This window comes from Tubulanus polymorphus, chromosome 6, assembly GCF_964204645.1.
Source record: "Tubulanus polymorphus chromosome 6, tnTubPoly1.2, whole genome shotgun sequence".
In the NCBI taxonomy this organism is placed as follows: domain Eukaryota; kingdom Metazoa; phylum Nemertea; class Palaeonemertea; order Tubulaniformes; family Tubulanidae; genus Tubulanus; species Tubulanus polymorphus.
The window spans coordinates 10,077,694-10,098,906 of record NC_134030.1 but is presented as its reverse complement, the minus strand read 5'-3'; the positions used below and the strand labels follow the sequence as shown (position 1 = coordinate 10,098,906).

Genomic DNA, 21,213 nt, shown 5'->3' with positions numbered 1-21,213 from the left:
GGCGAGGATCCACCAGGTTCGCCAGTATCGCTAGTAGTTGCTCAGTCTTCCGCGTACGATTTCCAGTAGAATAACCAGTTAAATAGGGCACGACCTATGAAAATAGATGGTGGCACCAAGGACACTTGCACGAATCGTTGATTTTGCACCCCCGCTATCGTGACAAGTATCTGTAACATCTCAAATTACCCCTCTGGAAAACTGTTTTTGCCACCAAAAATGGTTCGTTAGAACTGCAATTAACAACGATATTAGTTAATTTCACTCGTACACCGATTGATGAGTTATCAAAGATTTCCAAAATTATGTGTTTCATTCACCGTATTGGTCTTGTTCCCATGACATCTTATAAGGAAATACCAAGGCAAGATCAATAATCCTCCCATCTTTGAGAAATCTCGATATCATAATTAGAACACTTCTGCGCATAACAACCTACTACGTGTTCCTGCATATACGAACCACCCATTCCTTTTCTATTGGTCATTTTCGGCAAAAGTTGGACAGTCCGCTACCCACAGTCTATGGGAATTTAGAAAAAAAATTTCTCGAATTGAAAGGCGTTGTAAGTTGTTAGATACCTAAGTTGACCACTAATAAAATCAGCCCTAAAATTTCAGGGGTGGAATAAAGGATGAGCTTCGACCAAACCCGACGGAAGATGGTAATTTCCAGCAATAAGGCCCAAAAATCCCTTTTTTATTCTCGGCTGATTAACTTAACTAAAAAGGCATTTCAAGGAGTTTTCTGGAGAAGATCCTGTACGTTACTTAAGTTAAAGCGTTATCTATTCTATAACGAATGGCACACGTGGTATCTCTTAGTTCATGTGCTACCGTGATTTTTTGGTCCCTGATTTTCATCTAAATCAAAAAGCAACGAACCTTATCACGACATTTTCACAACGTTTATAATGCTAGATTAGATTATTATGACGTAGATACTAATGGAATCTCCTTTCTGCCATTGAACACTGGGTATACTTTTAGTATTCGTATCCTAGATACGTGCCATAGTTACCAGCACTAACGACAAACATTCGCGGGCAAGCGTCATGGGAAGCGACGACCTAAACCCACGTACTTTGAAACCAATGTCACGCGTAACATTCGGCAATGATAATCCAAGTAAGATTACTAACTACACGTCTGCTTACACCAGACCGGTAGACCTGCAGTGCAACGTCGTCGCCGATAGATGCGCACCTCCCGAAGACGCCAAGGTTTGCATGAAATCATCATAATTATCTCGTGAAACCGTACCTAACATTTTTAACCTCCAGGGCCGTACCTAACATTTGAATTGGGGAGGGGGCAGAGAAACCCGAAAAGGGTAGTTCTATAAGATATGAAAATGATATTTGCAAAAAGACACTTTTCCAAAATTCCTGGGGGGAGGGGGTAACTGCATGACCCCCAGCCCCCAACCCGACGCTAGGTACGGCTCTGCTAATAAATTGGGGAATGTTCCTTATGGATTATTTCACCGACGGTTGCCTATGGTTTTTAGATATTGTTTCACTTCGGGGCCCGTAAATGAGAATTCATCTAGGAAGGTGATATTCTGACTACACCAAAGATTTTATACGAAAAACATTACCGGGCTCCGTAGGAAAAGAAACGACTGTCTAACAAGATATGTTATCCTGAAGATGTTGAGAAGTTACTCGCGTGACATAGAAAAGAGGACGCATTTGCATATTCTAGGATTGTAAAATCAATATTGATTTACTCATTTATTTCCATAGAACGAAAAAAACATATATGTAATATGTATTACGTTTTTAACACAAAGTGGTATGGTGAACTATCATGGACGCTACGTGGACGGGCTCTGATGGTGACCAATGAAAAGGAATATGAACATACAATACGTAGCTACAAAATGAGATTTCTAAATCATATTGTAGACTCAACGGCCATTTTGGTTTTTTTCACGTGGGCGGTCAACACAATGCGGGATTTACACAACAGGGTTTAGTTTCACGAACAAGTTTAACTACCCAAATTTTCGGTGTAATTGCCATTGGTTACTTCATGTTTTTAATTAGGACAACTATTCAAACTTAACTGATTTAAGCTCAAATTTTTTTCATAAAACCGACCCCAGGTAGGAAAGTTTGCAAATCCAGGAGAGTAAGATATATATATTCGTGTCGCTTCTGCTTCAGAGCATCCTCACTTCACCGGCCGAATGGAAAACACCGCGCTCCAGTCAACGGGAAGATTTTGTTTACTTCGACGGAAACGTGTCGCTAGATGTGCACCAAAACAATCGCCACACATTAAAGGTAAACAGATACGCTCCACGAACAAAGATTGCTGTTTTCGTCGATGATTTCCTCCTGGGCCTAATAGGCCCGTGGCGCGAGAAATATGTGGGTGGGTTCGTTTTTAACTGGGACCCTCTCCCGGGTAAATTCTATAACTTTGATGCTCAGATATGGAGTCTGGGTGATTTTCATGGATATACCGTAGGTCTAAGAAAATGAACAAATTTAATATGTTGTAATATTTAAAGGGTAACTTTTCCACTTGATACTTTTGAGTAATAGATGAGCGCAACAAAATTCTTTTGGAGGGAGGGGTGCGTTCGTCCGGACCGCCCGACGCCCCTTTCTTAACATGCCACTGGCCGGTCTTACCTGTAGGCTGAAAAGTTGGAGTGGTGTGGCACCCGGTGTGGCACCTGGTGTGGCATGTATATTGCGTCTTACAACGACTGACTGCTGGTCTTTGAATTGATTTTCTAAATAGCTAAACCAGATGAAACTTGAACGAGACAGCGTGAAGCAAAGCGCTCGAACGGAACCGATGTTTACCACTAGAACAGCGTTAGACTATCGCGATCCTTCGTTCGTGTGTCGAGGACATCTTGATGCTCTGTGTTATATGAAGCGTTCCTATCCAGTTACATTACCCGATAATATCTGGAATAGGTAATATAAACCAAGAATTCATGGATGCTTGACTAAACCATTTGAGTTGGCGATTTTAGAACTGTGGCTTTGTCCTGTGGCTTACGTTGGTTGTGTTATGCTTTTGTTAACATACTTGAACGAAAGGAGCCATCGGACCTTAGCTACGTATCAGAAAATGAACATTCTTTGTATAATTTATGACATATCCTTTTTCCGTACTCCGGTGTCTTCATTAAAATTTGGTAATGGTAAAATTATGTCTCCCATCACAACATTTTGTAAAACTACGATTGAAAAATAATATAATATGATGACCACAGCACCGGTAGATGGCGTGTAGCGCACTCATTCGTCGTCTTCACAGTCAGCACCCTTTTGATCAGCTCCATTATCGAGCGACTTCGGAAGCGTCCTCCCGGTGACTTGATTTAAGAAAAATAAAAGGCAACTATCTTAATGTCGAGAAGTTATGGTGGCTGATCCGCGCCTTTATACTAAAGACTTTTCTGTACGGCTAGAGTTTTTTACATTGGTCCATTTTTTTCTCGCGCGAGAATTCTTTTGAGGACTCAAAACTTAACAAAAAATGGGCCAATGTTAAGATTTCTTATCGTGCCTCAGAATCTTTATTCTATGGTATGGCCCGAATCGGCCACAATAAGTAGTTGTCTCAACATTTCTAATTAGGGTAGATATTTTTGATTATCATCTCAAAAATTAAATGATTTCCAATTAATTTCTATCCTCGTATTTGAGTTATCACGTCAAAGTTGAATCCAAAATTGTTCCTTTTAATTCATAATTCTAAATTCACTGCCCCATAGGGGAAATATATATCAGTATAGAGTTCTTTTTCGATTTTGATGTCAGATATCAATATCAACTCAAATATGCGTGAATATCTTTCACCAACTGGTGTACCGTATGAATTTCTGTAAATCAATAGCAATATTTATCGATTCTTTTCAGCGTCAATGATGGGCGAAACAAATGGATAAAATCAGAAAACCAAAATCAGTTCACGTGGCCCTTACCGATAATTCCTCGACACCGGAGATCCCACGACGCCTCGAGCCAACGATCAACATCGATCCAATTATGATGACGCGTCCAATCTGTCACCGATACCCAGTTTTCGAATTATACGCTCTAAACTTGACCCCGATGGCTTTTGTTCTTTCCTAGTTGCTTTAAAGCTTTAGTCAGTAGCGGATCCAGGGGGATGTCCATGGGGCTCTGGACTCCAATTCCCTAAAATGTTGAGGTCCCTTGAAATTTCGTCCTCAAATATTCCGTACTGAATACATTTTCTTGAGAAAGATTTCTTGAGAATGATGAAAAACTATGATTAAACAACTGAAAAAATACCCAAACTTTGATGTGGCAATGGGGTGTTTTACCAATTCTTAGAGGATCCAAAAAAATTCATTTTGAAAGTGAACAACGAAATTGCTGCGAAGCTTAGCAAAAGGCCACCCCCCCTTTCCTTTCTCCCTGGGTCCGCCCCTGTTAAGTGTGTATTCGACTAACGTACATTCTCAGCTATCGGCGTCAACTGAACAATTGCTTCAAACGTGTGAGCTTCGTCGTTCGTGTGACTTTGTGCGATCAGAAAAACTCTCTGTAGACAGAATCTTCGTTTTCTTGAGAAGTATTTGCTTTATCTGTTGATCTACTCACGGCGCATTTGCAGCCCAAAAATGACCCGGCCCGATCGGAATCAAGACGGTCGGCATTTGGCTGTTGTTGCAATATCAGCACTTTGTGGATTGGTGATGTTTTCATGGGAAGTTTTGAAGACGTGCTTTGGTGAATATTGTTGGGATCACCCAGCAAAGTTGTAGATCATGATACTTTCTATGATTGTGGCGATTTTCAAGGTCATTGGCTTCTACATACATTCAACAGGCGGCATTGAATGGAGAAATTACGTAGTGTTTGTTATCTATAATATATCAAATATTATTTGGATCTATGCATATTATGTTACCACTTTCAGTTGCAAAGTTGAAGCCCATGATATTTAAATTCTCTTCATAAGAAAGCATAGATTACGAATATTTACGAACGGAACGAAAGTGAATTTGAGAAGGCTTTCTGATGAGGGTCAAGCAAAAGCCAGAAGGTCGCTATAGCGAGCACCCATTCAGACATGTTCTAATGTATGATTGTGGTGAGTTTGAATGGTATCTGCAAACGTTCGCCAGGGGCGTTGATTATTGAAATTGTCATATAGTCAAGCATCTGAAACCACTTCTCAAGTGGGTACTTATCCCGCAAACCCTTAATTGTTTTGTATAATCTTCGATGTCGAGAACTATATAACAACAGTCTTTAAGAAATCGATAACTGTAGTTTCAAGAGATGTAGGTACAAGTTCGTATCGACTCAACAATCAAAATAACTTCAACAAGCTAAATAAGGGTAATATCCTGTAGAGGTTTTTTATCGATGCATTTCCGAAACATCTCATTTCCTAAATACACATTTGGTCGGTGAACTGGCATTCAGTTTTTTTATCACTGGGCGAACTACATACGCTAGCCACGTGGATCGTTTTATCATCGTCATTAATGAGTTTCTCCTAAAGAAAAATAGATAAATAGATAAATGAGCACTTTTAACGTCACGATGTCAGTTCAAGCGTAATTGCCAAAATTCCAAATATTATATTATTATGAATTGTCGTTATCAAGGACGTCAATTATGAAGGAAAACAAATAATGAGCAAATACCTTACATTCGTCGCCTTCAATCATGCAACTACATCTCACGTACTCGTCAGGGATCTGTGAATCCGTGATTCGTTCTCCAGTACAAATGCGGTTGGGTCTAACGGCCGTGCATTCAAATTTGCACACCTGCGTGATAGATATACCATATCATTTCAACCATAAAGCTCGTACGAGGCAGTTAGAATGATTTCGAACTTCTGATCTGAATGAAAGCCTTGTTGCCGGTTTAAACAGCACAGCTCAAAAGTCCCAGTTGTGACTTTAGTCCAAAAATGATCTTAAATCGTAAGAATGATCTTAACTTGCTATTATTGTATCAGATTATTGTTGTTTTTACGGAAATAGATTACAACTATTTGATTACAACTATTTGTACAATGGCAATAGATATAATAACGTATAAACTTTTCTACGGAATTAATGAATGAACAAATAGATTAAAAATGTTATGGAGTACTGCTCTGAAGCAACAGATAGCTTGCCTCAGCCGCCAGTGAGCAACTGGCGGCTGAGGATGGTCGTTACCGACAATTGGTGATATAAAGGCGTTTCATCTTTGCTTTGAAATAATTCAAACATTTGCTGGTTTTTATTACTTGATTCTATTAGCATTTAGGATGCTTTCCTCTAAGTAGATTTTCAACATTTGAATTGAAATGAAATTTAGTTCTTCATCTGGTATGATGAACGTATATTGATGCATTTAGGGTTAGGAAAAAGATCAGCGAATTTGGGAGGTAAATCCCACATTCACTTGTCTTGGTTCCTGATAGTCGACTTGAAGATTTATGATAGAGCAACTCTGCTGGTTTTAAGGAAATCTCAGGATGATATACTTATATAAACACAAAGATGAGAAGCTTCCTTGAGCTAAGAATTAATCGATTCGGCATTTCGACTATAACTTAATAGTCATCTTTAGGAATATACCATCTTTCTCGTTACGTTAGCATGGGATTCTCAATTTATCGTCAAAACACGGAAATAGTGTTTCGTCAATGGTTATCGATGGTAGTATGGTAGTATAAATGACAATTATATGCAAACTATCCAACAACAAGGTTATGGTTCTATCATAACGTTTCTAACAGATTTGAATGACAGGCAGAAACTATTGGTAATGACTCATAACTGTTTCGGTAGTAATAAACCATTTTACAGTTGCTAGCCGCCATTTTGTTAGGGTACTTTTGTCCTGTATTGTTGGGTCATTTTTTTCTCTTTTTTAATAACTATCCGTAATGCGTGTTGTATCATATTTCATCTGTCCCTGGATGGATTTTGACGGTTTCAGCAACATTCAAACCGTGTGAATCTCTAGTTTTCAGTTATGTAAAAATGATTTTTAAAATTTGCAACAATGCAACATGGCAGCGATATATAAATCGGTGATCAGTTTTTGCCGTGCGCATTAAAATCCAGGGTACTGAACTTTGAAGTTCGTTATTTTCAGAAACAAGTTTCCAAAAAATCCAAACATTTCAAGAACTGTGCGCATAAATGTCCCCTTTCAGGTGAACTAGAATTAAAATTTTCAGATATCTTGCCAAGTTTTTATCCTATGGCTCTTTAACTGCAGCACGTGTATTGTCATTCCGAGTTTCGGCGCTGTTTTCTATGCGTGTATTTCAGTATATGGGTATTATTTTTTTCATTTTTACAACGCTTGTCTCCACGGAAAATGGTTTTAATTGTTGGTACGGGTATCAGGTGTTAATATTACGTTATTTATGCAATATAATAGATCGAAGACATTAGAGAGGTTGGGGTTTGAAGGATTTTTCTGACCAGTTTCAGCAACAGAGACTGAGCGGTATTTTGACCACGCGCCCATTCGAAGTTGCGCGCTGGAAGAGAATAGGCCTATATTGAGATGGTAGAAGAAAAGAAATATAACACTCAAAATCGAGTATGATGACCATTCAAATCAGTAGTCCATCAATTAATTTGCATAAAAATCTACTTAAATAAGATGGATAGAGAAGTGGTCAAAAAGCTGTACATATGGGGTGGGGGAGATATTCAGCAACTTTGTATGAATACTCTCTATACAAAAGTACACAAAAGATCGATTAGATCGGGAAGAAAATATAAGAAAACGTTTTCTTGTTTTGGTGGTGAAATATCAAGTTTCAAGTCTGAATGTCAGACACAGGTGATAAAAAGTAAAAAGTGACATCTACCATCACAAAAACGCAAGCAGTGCGTGGATTGCATTTACAACAAATGAGTGATAATTTGGGTTTTCTTGGGTGCATTTACGTAAGCCTCTGCCTGCTGCAAAAGCGGCTACCATTACAGCCATTACGAACTAGCGCCGGAGAACGGAGTACAGTATTAATGCCGTAATATTTAAACCTGATACACGTACCAACAATTAAAACCATTTTCCGTGGAAACAAGTGTAATGAAAGTGAAAAAATAACACTCATATACTGAAATACATGCAAAGAAAATGGCGCCGAATCTCGGAATGACAATACACGCGCTGCAGCTAAAGAGTCATAGGATAAAAACTTGGCAAGATATCTGAAAATTTTAAAGTTCACCTGAAAGGGGACGTTTATACGCACAGTTCTTGAAATGTTTGGATTTTTTGGAAACTTATTTCTGAAAATAACGAACTTCAAAGTTCAGTACCCTGGATTTTTATGCGCACGGCAAAAACTGACCACCGATTTATATATCGCTCCCATGTCGCATTGTTGCAAATATTAGAAATGATTTTTACATAACTGAAAACTAGAGATTCACACGGTTTGAATGTTGCTGAAACCGTCAAAATCCATCCAGGGACAGATGAAATATGATACAACACGCATCACGGATAGTTATTAAAAAAGAGAAAAAAATGACCCAACAATACAGGACAAAAGTACCCTAACAAAATGGCGGCTAGCAACTGTGAAACTGTAAAATGTAATAATTTCAATAATTTTTAATAATTTTAATAATAAAATGGAATAATTTTTCGAAAGCAGAGTCGAAGTTGTTAGTTGGCTATAGGACCAATTGATGGTCTTAAATCTTGACTTTTGATATGCGCTATCGACTCCAAGGACTAGAAAAAATGTCACTAAAACCGAAGCGCGTACGAGAAAATTTGCACCGCAGTGTTAAAATCTAAGGTTATCACTAAATAACACCACCTACCGCATAATGAACAAACATGGTACTATCCCCGGTGGCGTATGTCATATTCTTTGGTTGACAGTAGATTTCTTTATCATCAAAAAGTAGTTCAGGCTCCAGTGCCGCGTCCGATAACGAAACTACTAAACTAGCCCAAATTAGACCTATCATCACGCACACACCTTCCATTCTGTTTTTCATTTTCTTTTTTCGAAAATTTTTGTTTCGAGTAAAGACAATCAAAAGCTTCGCGTTTATAACCTAATCAACAAATGACAGCGATCTCAAACTGGCGGTGTGGAAATCGAAATCGAATATGCGGGTCATTTGTAAGTCAGACCACGGCCAGACCTTCGGTAATTGGCAATATTTTCGCTTGACCCGAAATCAATAGTCCCGTCATCGATACGGTGCACGTTGAACGTTGGAGTGGGGTTGAAACTTTGATGATTCAGCTGACAGATTGTATCGAATTAATGTCGTTCAAATCTTCAGACTTAAATTCCTTGCTACCGTTTTCGAAATATTCCGTACCGTATCGTTTTAAAAGCATTCCTCTATAAAACCGGGGCTTGGGGCTAGGCCCTGGGCCCGGTTTTATAGAGTGTAATTTTCTTTAACACAGTTATCAATGAATTGAGTTAGCCCCCGGGTTGAGGTTAATACGAGTCTACAAAACCAGGTCGAGAAGATGAAAAAAAGTTGCGGGGAAATCTAAATTCTCGAATATCGTCAAAACACGATTCTATCAATGGCGATAGATGGTAGTATAGTAGCGTAAATGACATTTGGATGATAAAAAAGATATTTTTTCCAACTAATCTAAAACGGAAGAGAAATCTAAATGTTCTATCTGTGTGTCGATCCGCTAACGAGCCATGCGTTTGAATTGTTGTCGCAATAACAACATAATTTCCCCTCTAATCTGCACTGCTGTTACACGGAAATCTATAATCTAATACATCATAATCGTACCCACCTGGTATCGTGTATGAACTTTGATTGAATGGTCGCAAAAGAGCAGATTATCCGTCCAGTATCGATCAAATTCAATTCAGAATGTATCTGATCTTTATTAACCTATGTCAAAGGTTGATAAAACCTTTGACTAAAAAATATTAGACGTGTTCAATTTGATCATCTTTCCAGATGATCTGGTCAGTTTCGGTTATTTTGGTAATATTGCTCACCAATACGATATAAGAATAGAATAACCAAATGTGGAGAACAGATAATAGGATTAAAGAAAACCGGGCTAAGATAAATCGGAATATCTGATTGCTTTATGATGACATCATATAAGCTGAGCGTTTAGCTGAGCACTCCGTCTATAGTGTGGCTGGGTTTCGCACCGTGGCGAGTCTCGATGCCATCAGTTTCGAATTCCTGCCGATAGAGCATTTATCATAAGAACCCACTATATACAGATTAAACGTTTTAAAATCGAGAATTTATTCAATCAGAAATTAATCTAAAAGACACGACGTTTCAATCTCGTCTCGAAATTATGCTTATAATGTTGTATGTTCATATTGTAAGCAAAAATTCATCTCACACCAGAGACACCTGACGATGATGTCTAGTGTGAGATCGAATCGTCGTTTTGTTTCGATCAATTTTTTGTTGAATAGATTCTCGATTTCAAAACTTTTAATCTGCATAAGGTGGGTTCTTATGATACATCATCTATCGGCAGGGATTCGAATCCGATGGCATCGAGACTCGCCACGGTACGAACACGCGCGCCTTGATATGATGTCCTTATTAACCAATCAGATATTCTGTTTTATCTTAGCTCGGGTTTTCCCATTCAAAGTTTTACCGTGATTGGTGACGCAGTGTGGTTAACCTTCGTATGTACTCGGTCTAGTGTGGCGGGGTAATAAAGAATGACCTGTCTATAAATCAAATACCTCGGAAAAAATCCAAAGAGACTGCATACAATTTGCTAATATTACTATATTAATATTATACAATATCATATTTCAGAAATTGATAACCATAGCTACAGGCTTCGGCAGTATAATGCTACATGGAGCTCTTGTTTAAAAAAAGAAAATATCATGACAAAATGACGGCTGGCAACTGTGAATGTAATCTATGTAGACAAAGAGATGGTCTAATACAACTACCGCATACATTTGAGTTACACCAGCTGAAATTCCCCCTATTGAGTTTGGTACCTATAATCAAATACGACCCGGAAATACGACATTGCGGCTTCACATGCGTAACAACATATTTTCGAATGATTGAAGATGCTCGTTTTAGCGAAATTAATTCGTTCGGCTCAAGTACAAGTACATTCGGGTTATTACCGTCAATAAATCCAGCTGGTACTTGGAGAGGCTTTTCCATGTAAACAACTATAGTCGGCACAATATTAACGAAGGTCGGGTTTAAGTCGCACTACTGACGCTGAAGGTCCGCATCGTACTTGGATGAGCAAAAGGCTCATCGGCCCTCAACCATGTACGACTTAAGAGCGACTTGCTGGTCGACTGAATGCCGACGTGGGCCCGATAAGAATGTTTACTGGGTGTAAATATATACCCAATTGATGAAATAAGCGAAAAAAATGACTGATTGTGACTTTTCTCTCATAGAGTATACATATCAATCACCCAATTTTTATCGGAAAAAAAAGCGTTGTATATCCTAACCATATAGATATAATACCGATTGCTGTCTCTCGCGTTTGATCTTGGATTGTATTGGGAATATTCTTACACCATGGCAACATCAGGGATATGGGCTTACAATATGTACATACAACATTATAAATATAATTTCGAGACGAGATCGAAACTTCAGGGACCGGTTTTATAGACTGGTATTTCCATTAACCCGGGGGCTAACTCAAATGAAAATGAATTGAGTTAACCCCCGAATTAAAACCAGTCTATAGAATCATCTCCGGGCCCGGATCATCACCAAAAGACTGGTGATTCATTGAAAATGAATTAAGTTAGCCCCCGGGTTACGGTTAATACCAGTCTATAAAACCGGCCCCTGGGTTCTTTTTTAGAAATGCGAGGAGGTCCAGACAAAGGCGATTCGAGGAGGTCCACACGGTACAGAATAACCGAGTCTGCAAGCGAACGGTTTACCCTCCTCCCCGGCAGGGATTCGCCTGATGGCATCGAGACTGCCACGGCCCGAATCCAGTAGCCCGAATGCGCAGCTAGATGTGCTGCCTATTAGATGATGCCATTATTAGACTGAAGGTCTCTACAAACCTGCGTGTGTCGCACTCGGACTAGTGTGGCAGGTTTCCGTGCCGAGGCCGAATCTAGCGATGAAATCAGTTTCGAACCCCTGCCGGTGGAGGATGACGACATACGATACTCGAGTCTATTCGCGTAGGTCGTTATTATGTTATCCCACTACCTATCTCGTATAGTTTGCGCAGCAGTCTGCCACGTTGATGTTTCAGATATCGTGAATTTGAATTTACACAGCTTTTGACAATTCTAACCAGCAACACGCGATACGTAAAAGAAAACTATATAACTGCAAAAAAATGAATAGGTTTAGTAGGTATGTAACGCTGAGATGAGAGTTGGGTGAATCAGTACGACAGACTGGGTCACTGTTATCTGCATATCATTCCCACTATGATTGTGAGATATCTGATTTGCTGAAATATTATATGATATTAAATTAGTAGCGAGGAAATTCCCCAATTTTGACATCCTCACAAACTGTATGAAATAGCTTTAGTTATTCGGTGTTCTGAATGTTTTTCGTGCGCTGAGAATCTTCATGCATATTCAACAATTTTTATATTGGAAACTTATAAAGAAATCACTTTCTTCAGTATTAATGGTGGCTGATTCGGGCCATACTAAACAAATTTTCTGTACGGCAAGAGCAACGATGAAAAAATTTTCACATTGGCCCTTTTTTGGTTTTCTCGCGCGAGAATTCAAAACTACTGGTTTTTTCGCGCGAGAAAACAATACTTTTGGTTTTGGCCCCCGCCAAAACAAGCATTCAACCACAGTAAAATTATTTTTCAATTTGGCGCGTTGATCTTGTGTGTAATTTGCATAAATTTGCATATATGATAATATTTTACGTATATATAGAATTATTTTACGTGGTTTAAAGTTCGTTTTGGCGGGGGCGCCAAAACGAACTTTTAGAGAAATTTCGACGTTTTTCGTTGTTTTGGCGGGGGCGCCAAAACGAAAGTTCGTTTTGGCGGGTGCGCCAAAACGGAATTTTCTTTGTTTTGGCGTGCCAAAACGAACTTTTAGAGAAAATTGGACGTTTTTTTTCGTTTTGGCGTTCTGGCGTTCTGGCGCCCTCATTTACATACCAGGAATTTTACGCTATGGCCCTTATCAGCCACCATAAAAAACCGTTGAAATAATGTTTATATACATCTATACCTAGTATGCGTTATATAAGGGGTTCTGTGCGAGTCGATGTGCATTACACATATTGGCGTTTCAAAATAAGAATTCAAATTTTTAATTTTGGCATTCATTTTGTTATTGAATGTGTTTCTCTCTTATCTTGTTTTTGATAAATTCTAATAATTATTTTTGAGAGGATTTGCACTCCGTCATCATCAATACATCCGGGCTAGACAAGTTGCAGTGGAAAAAGACAAACCCCATCTCCGTGTAAAAAAAAATCAAACCCTGGCCCTATAGTCGCGGCTCTGGGTAAGTTTGAACCATATAATAAGCCTATACGGTCTATATTGAATATTTCTTCGGTCGTTGACAATGTGAGATGTGACTGTCATCTGCAGAAAGCAACACAGTAACGCCGCACAAACTAAACAAACGATAATTCTTATATTAAAAATTTTGTAATCAGCTGCCAACAAAGCTAATTCTAAGGAATATGATTTTTACCACGCTCGAGGATTCGTCACAATATATGTAGCATTCAAATTTGATCACATGGAACTGACTAAACAAATCATGATATTTGTCGGGGAGATTATTCTTCCCTGGTAAATAAAATAGACCGCAAAAAGTATAAAATCTAGCGCATAGGATCTGTTTTTCACGAAACTGCGATGATGTATATTGCTGTCTTTGTTCTTACGGTCGGTGAGTGAAGTTTTTCGATGTCTCGTGTTCAAAATTCTATGCAAGTATTTTAATGTGGTTTATTTGGCGTCTCTCTTCGTGGCTTTACATGATATCTAAATATTTGAAGTTTTCATCCCTCAATCCAGTGAACGTCACTCGGGCGTAATAAGTGGTTTTCGGGTTCAATTTTTTTTCGATTAAGGGGAGATACTAGTAGTGAACATTCGAGTAAGCCACTGCTGGGATTCGAACCCAAAACCATTCGGCAACTACTCCGGATTTCGATCGATGTTTACATCATATATCAAGTGGTCCTTTTATGCGAAAACATCATAATAGTAATACATGAATAGAGGTTCTATTGGTACGCGGTATAAATGCCATGGCATTTTAACAATTCATCTAATAAGCCGTTTTACAGTTTCTAGGCACTATTTTTTGGGTACCCGCCGGGTCCGCATTGTTGAATTTTTTGTCCCTATTTTATCCCCGTTTAATATTTTAATTTCATTCCTCTGGATTCGATAAAGATAGAAACGAAGTGAAAATATCGATGGACTCAGCTGACAATTAGTTTTTTTATTTTATTACTCAATCATAAAGTTAATGCAAAAATGCGCGCTGGTGAAGTTATAAACATTGATATCGTCTTCCCGATAATTCAACTTGAATTATTGCTCATTTCATTCAAAAGTTCGTAATTCTTACAAATTTTAATCTAAATTTTTTGAGTTTTCAGGATCAATAAACACCTATATGCGGTCTTATATTCTTTTTACCGTTTTCAATCATCCGTATTAGTTTTTAAGTAATTGCGAGTCAAACTTCCAAAACACGTATTCTTGAGTATCATGTTTGCATATTTATATCAAGAAATTTGACAATTTAACCGGTCTTACTTTGTTAAAATCAAAATTTTCAGTAACTATGGAAACAAGGGCACCTAGTTATTTGAAAGAAATGGTAAATAGAGATATATTTCTAGTAACACAGGGACAGACTACGGGTTTGGAGGGTCGGTAGTCCGGACACCTGCTCCTTCCCATTAAGGTTACCATCTTTGTCAAGACAGTGATCGCATAAAACCTACAAATCTAACAATCATCCGCTTGCAAATTGAATTGTTTTGGATGTATTTGTTTCAACACCGAGGAGCACCCTACTCGCAGCTTTAATCTACGGAAAATGTCCTCATTTTGGACCCCTCTCCCAATCATCTAAGATAGTCGAAAATTCGAAATAAGTCTTTTAGTGTCAGGCATTTAAGTTTCATTGATCTCCCGTCAATATTATATATTGTTTCACAGTACATTGCATCAATAAAATATGGCCGTTGGCAGGTGATTCTGGAGCCAGTTGCTCAAAAGTTAACTATCAGAAATACCATGGTGTAATGGCGAGCACTCGGTCTTCAGTTAAATACCGGTACCCGATTTACATTTTTGAATATTCAGCAGCAGCTCCATGCAAATGGAGGCAGCCATGGCTGTGTCAAACTTGACGCTTGCAAACCGTTGGATCGGGTTTGCTTTTTTGAGAATGTTCGATGTTCGATCTTTATTACTGATCGTGACACGAGCTGGAAGGTGTTTCAAATTGAATTTGAATATATTTAGCTTAGTCGATTGTGTTGGAAAGATTGGAACTTTGGAATATATTAGTATATAGTGAGGAACATAACATTCGTTTACTTTCTGTCAAAATTGATCTCGTGCGTTTGATAGTTGTTTTGAGATTTGACACGAATTCTATGTTATAACTTCACCAGCGCACATTGTTGCATTAACTTAATAAATGAGTGATGTAATAAAAAAGTTTATTATCAGCCGAGTCCATCGATATTTTTACTTTGCTTCTATGTTAATCAAATACAGGGATATGAAAGAAATAGAAAAATTAAACCGGAGAAAAATAGGGACAAAAATTCAACAATCCGGACCCGGCGGGTACCCAAAAAATGGCGCCAGGAAACTGTAAAAAGGCTTATTCTAAAGCTGGGCGCACACTACGCGATTTCTTGGCGATTTTGTCGCTTGCGACGAAAATCGCCGAGAAATCGCCTAGTGTGCGCCCGGCTTAAGAATCTATTTAAGAATTCATCGCAACAGAGAGCTCATTGCAAAGTTCAAATACATTGCATTCCGATTGCAAATGATTAGAATCGGAGAAATATCATGCATTGAAAATGTTCTCGAGACATTTTTGAGAGGGGATTTTTACCTACATTCAAGATTTTGATATTTCAACCTGGTAGATTTCTAACTACATTCAAATGCCACAGATATGCCGGAGGTAGAAGTATACCACAGGTCAAAATGTCAGAAGGAAATATGCTGAGAATTAATAAATAGATGCATTATGATACGGTATGCGATAGAACAAATGTGGTTTTGCTATAATCTGACGAATTTCAATGTATGCTTTCAATGAAACTTTTGATTCGATTGATTTCAATATACACCAGCGTTTCAGATTTTGATCCATCATAAATGAGAAACAATGGCTGTGTTGAAGTAAAATGACTGATCGTTTAATTCTAATTAATATGTCGATGTCTGATTGTTCACCTGGAATTACACACAATGCAATGATCGTGTTGAAGTAAATATATTACCACGAATGCACTTTTTGATTTCAATTTATCAAGAATATCCAAACTGTGCGTATAATTCTCACATTTCATTAATCATATTATATCAATCTTCCTTTTCTTCTCTCAACCTCGTTGTACGAATTATATTACTATCATTTCCCTCTGTGTTCATTGGAAATATTCCTTTTATTTTGACAAAAATATATAAACCAGTGACCTTGAAACTCACAACAACCGTGGAACATGTCACGAGCGACAATTCATTGGTTGGAAATAGATGCCAAGCTACATCGTGATTTCTGTAAAAGAAATGGCAAACTAGGATACCATCATACCACGGCTAAATGCTTTGCTGAATGGCATCCCACAGACCTTGCTTTCCCTCTTCTACATAGGATTCTGAAAATTCCGTTCGATAACTGCCACCTCTAGGCATGACCATATTCACGAGTTTTGAAAAGCCCCGATCGGCTGCCAGTCGATAAACGAATACCATTTAAGGTCTTTGTTTTGACATACAAGACCAATATAACTGTACACACAGTACAGTTGGATAAGAGCCTGATTTAATGATTTTTTTTTCTCAAAAAAAAATTATGATTAACAAAATATATTTAAAATATAAGATAGATGACTTACAATATGGAGAGGGACAACAAGCAAGCTTTAAAGCTGTTCACAGTAACAAGTTCTGAAGCGAGGTGCCCCTGCCTTAGGCTTCTAGAAACTTTTGGGGATTATCTACTTGGATATGAGAAGGATAATAATTATAAATATAGCTGCAAAGCAGCAATTACGGGTTTTCTGATCAGCCATGCTGTCTAAGATTAAAGTATTTATAGAAAATAAAAATATCAGATTTTGGGGATTCGAATCTATTAGTAGTAATTTAAAGTTTAGACTATGATCGACACTACATACCTAAAATCTGCTGGTTCAGAGAGACTGTTATATTAGCATCAGAGTTCTACATCTCGTTTTGGAGCTGTTAGCTTTCGAATCTGATTGAAGATAAATTTTATGTACGACAAAAACGGAAAATATATAATAATAATCAACAGAATTACAAGAGGGTTTTCGACGAAAGTCAGAAACCCCTTATAATAATAATGATAATAATAATTATAATAATCCGGAGAAAATCAATGGGGTATCTGTTGAAACTGCAGAAAACCCTGATTTCGATGATATGAATAATAATGACACTAATCATAATAATAATAATAACAATAATAATAATAATAATAATGATTATGATAATAATAATAATCATAATTATAAATATAATTATAAATATAATTATAATTATAATGATAATGATAATAAAACTTTGAAGCGGCAGGATATCACTGACAATGAAGGATCTCATTTCCCGAGGAGATACTCTATAGAAATATATAAGACCAGCCTGTTGAAAGGTCCTCTCAAAAGTATACCAATCACAAATTCACATGAAAATCGGCTAAACCTAAAAAAAGCTCCAGGTTTTTTGGCACAAAGTGGACACGGGACGGTCATCTTGCGGTTTTCGTCCTAGAGTCCACGGTCCGATTGACCAAATTTATCTCACGGTAATGTAGGACCTTAACGGGGAGATACATGTATAACTACTTTTGAAACACCAGGATAATTGATAAAAGCATATTCAAGAACGCATTTGAAAGCTTAAAAGCTTAAATTAGGATTCCAAGACACCGCAGCCAGTTGATTTTATTCCTCTATTCAACGTTCTCTAGTGAACATATACGGAAACTATGAACATGAAATGAAATATAGATACCATTGAATAAAGTGCATAATTCAATATCCAACTCCCACAGGTAGGCAGAACAGAAATCGGGTAATTCCACTTATTTTACAGTAATAACACCAAGACTCGGCCTTTACTCTAAAGAGTCCCACAGTTATAACAATGATATAGTGTCACAAGACTAAGCCTATATATCAAAACCTGTTGATATTTTCCGCAGTAAGCCTTTTCCCATCTATAAACGATGAATGACACGACTAAGATGTCCGCCGATTGAGTAATTGATAATCAGATACCTGGTACTGCGGTCTAAGGTCATTGACTTTATGTAATGTTTACGATGTATTTTAATGAAGGGCAACATTTCATATGACAACTCCATGAATGAAAATAGACACGTTATATCTGGCAGTAAATGTTACTTGATTCAATGTATACCCACCATAATAGAAAAATACTCCATTTTACAGGGTGCTGCTACCTTGTGGCAGGACGAGACACTCGTGATCTCAGCGGTACATTCAGTGCACAAGTTAGTGTTGACGACTCCAGTAAAAATAACGGACACGCGGACGACAACAAATATGGAAGCTATGGAGGTTCGTTAGGTCACAGATACGGAAGCTATGGAGGTTCAGGTCACAGATACGGAAGCTATGGGGGTTCAGGTCACAGATACGGAAGCTATGGGGTTTCAGGTCACAGATACGGAAGCTATGGGGGTTCAGGTCACAGATACAGAAGCTATGGAGGTTCGTTAGGTAATAGATACGGAAGCTATGGGGGTTCAGGTCACAGATACGGAAGCTATGGGGGTTCAGGTCACAGATACGGAAGCTATGGAGGTTCGTTAGGTCATAGATACGGAAGCTATGGGGGTTCAAATCACAGATACGGAAGCTATGGTGGTTCGTTTGGTAACAGATACGGAAGCTATGGAGGTTCGTTAGGTCATAGATACGGAAGCTATGGAGGTTCAGGTCACAGATACGGAAGCTATGGAGGATCAGGTCACAGATACGGAAGCTATGGGGGTTCAGGTCACAGATACGGAAGCTATGGAGATTCGTTAGGTCATAGATACGGAAGCTATGGGGGTTCAGGTCACAGATACGGAAGCTATGGGGGTTCAGGTCACAGATACGGAAGCTATGGAGGTTCGTTAGGTCATAGATACGGAAGCTATGGGGGTTCAGGTCACAGATACGGAAGCTATGGAGGTTCGTTAGGTCATAGATACGGAAGCTATGGGGGTTCAGGTCACAGATACGGAAGCTATGGGGGTTCAGGTCACAGATACGGAAGCTATGGGGGTTCAGGTCACAGATACGGAAGCTATGGAGGTTCAGGTCACAGATACGGAAGCTATGGGGGTTCAGGTCACAGATACGGAAGCTATGGAGGTTCAGGTCTCAGATACGGAAGCTATGGGGGTTCAAATCACAGATACGGAAGCTATGGAGGTTCAGGTCACAGATACGGAAGCTATGGAGGTTCGTTTGGTAACAGATACGGAAGCTATGGAGGTTCGTTAGGTCATAGATACGGAAGCTATGGAGGTTCGTTAGGTCATAGATACGGAAGCTATGGAGGTTCAGGTCACAGATACGGAAGCTATGGGGGTTCCGGTCACAGATACGGAAGCTATGGGGATTCAGGTCACAGATACGGAAGCTATGGAGGTTCAGGTCACAGATACGGAAGCTATGGGGGTTCAGGTCACAGATACTGAAGCTATGGAGGTTCAGGTCTCAGATACGGAAGCTATGGGGGTGCAGGTCACAGATACGGAAGCTATGGAGGTTCAGGTCACAGATATGGAAGCTATGGAGGTTCGTTAGGTCATAGATACGGAAGCTATGGAGGTTCAGGTCACAGATACGGAAGCTATGGAGGTTCGTTAGGTCACAGATACGGAAGCTATGGAGGTTCAGGTCACAGATACGGAAGCTATGGAGGTTCGTTAGGTCACAGATACGGAAGCTATGGGGGTTCAGGTCACAGATACGGAAGTTATGGAGGTTCAGGTCACAGATACGGAAGCTATGGAGGTTCGTTCGGTAACAGATACGGAAGCTATGGGGGTTCAGGTCACAGATACGGAAGCTATGGAGGTTCAGGTCACAGATACAGAAGCCATGGTGGATCATATGGTAACTGATGATCTATGGTGTATAACGGACAGCTAAGGAACAGTTACTTAGATAAATCAATATTTCAATAGGTCAAGAAAAAGATGCTTATTTTTCATCATATCCATTCCGAAGAACCGACTAGGGCACCCGAATTTGACTTTTGGATATCATTTTTGAAAAAGGACAATATTTATACGCGCAGCTTTTGAAGTCGTGAGAAACAAACAATATATTGGATTAACTGATTTCTTGAAATAAAATAGTTGTTCCTGCTTAATTTATTCCAGTCTTATTATGCTTTAAATTCATCTTGAGTCGGTTGCTCAAAAGCTGAGTAACTCCTAAAGCCGGGCTCGAATCGACCGTACGAGTCGCTTATTTAAATCGAATATGTATTCAAAGAACCTGCAGTGGTCAAGATGACTCTTTACCGTGGCCGTTTACATCGATAGAATGGTTTAACATATTCTTTCCGCGAAAATAACGGTAATTCGGTTATCAATCGAAGACAAAAGTCGCGAATCTAACAACTCGAGCGGTCGGACGAAGAGCTTCGAAACAGATATGGATTCAGGAGAGATGGAAGGGCGTTACCTCTTGTGAATAGAGTCGGGCCATTCTTTTCCAATTACATTTTGAAAACAAAAACCCTTCACGGAAGAACTATAAATGGGAAAACCCGGGCAAAAATGAAACGGGATATCTCATTGGCTGATAATGACATCATCTTAACTGTGCACGTAGCTGCGCACTCGGTGCAGTGTGGCAGGGTTTCGTACCGTGGCAATCTCGATGCTATCAGGTTCGAATCCCTGCCGGGGGATGGGTGAAGCCGTCCCTAGAAGTCGTTTTTATCACATAAATCAGCCATAAAGGAGTGCACACTCCACAACG

At 38.9% G+C, this 21,213-nt stretch overlaps 1 long non-coding RNA gene across 1 annotated transcript; it reads right to left on the bottom strand.

Annotated features, from left to right (window-relative positions):
* Positions 1–5,726: 5,726 nt before the first annotated feature.
* LOC141907635 (uncharacterized) lies at positions 5,727–20,948 on the bottom strand. The gene is made up of 3 exons (XR_012619528.1): positions 20,914–20,948; positions 17,356–17,435; positions 5,727–5,781 (listed from the first exon to the last, which is right to left on the bottom strand). It is a non-coding gene; the product is annotated as an uncharacterized LOC141907635 (long non-coding RNA).
* Positions 20,949–21,213: the final 265 nt, after the last annotated feature.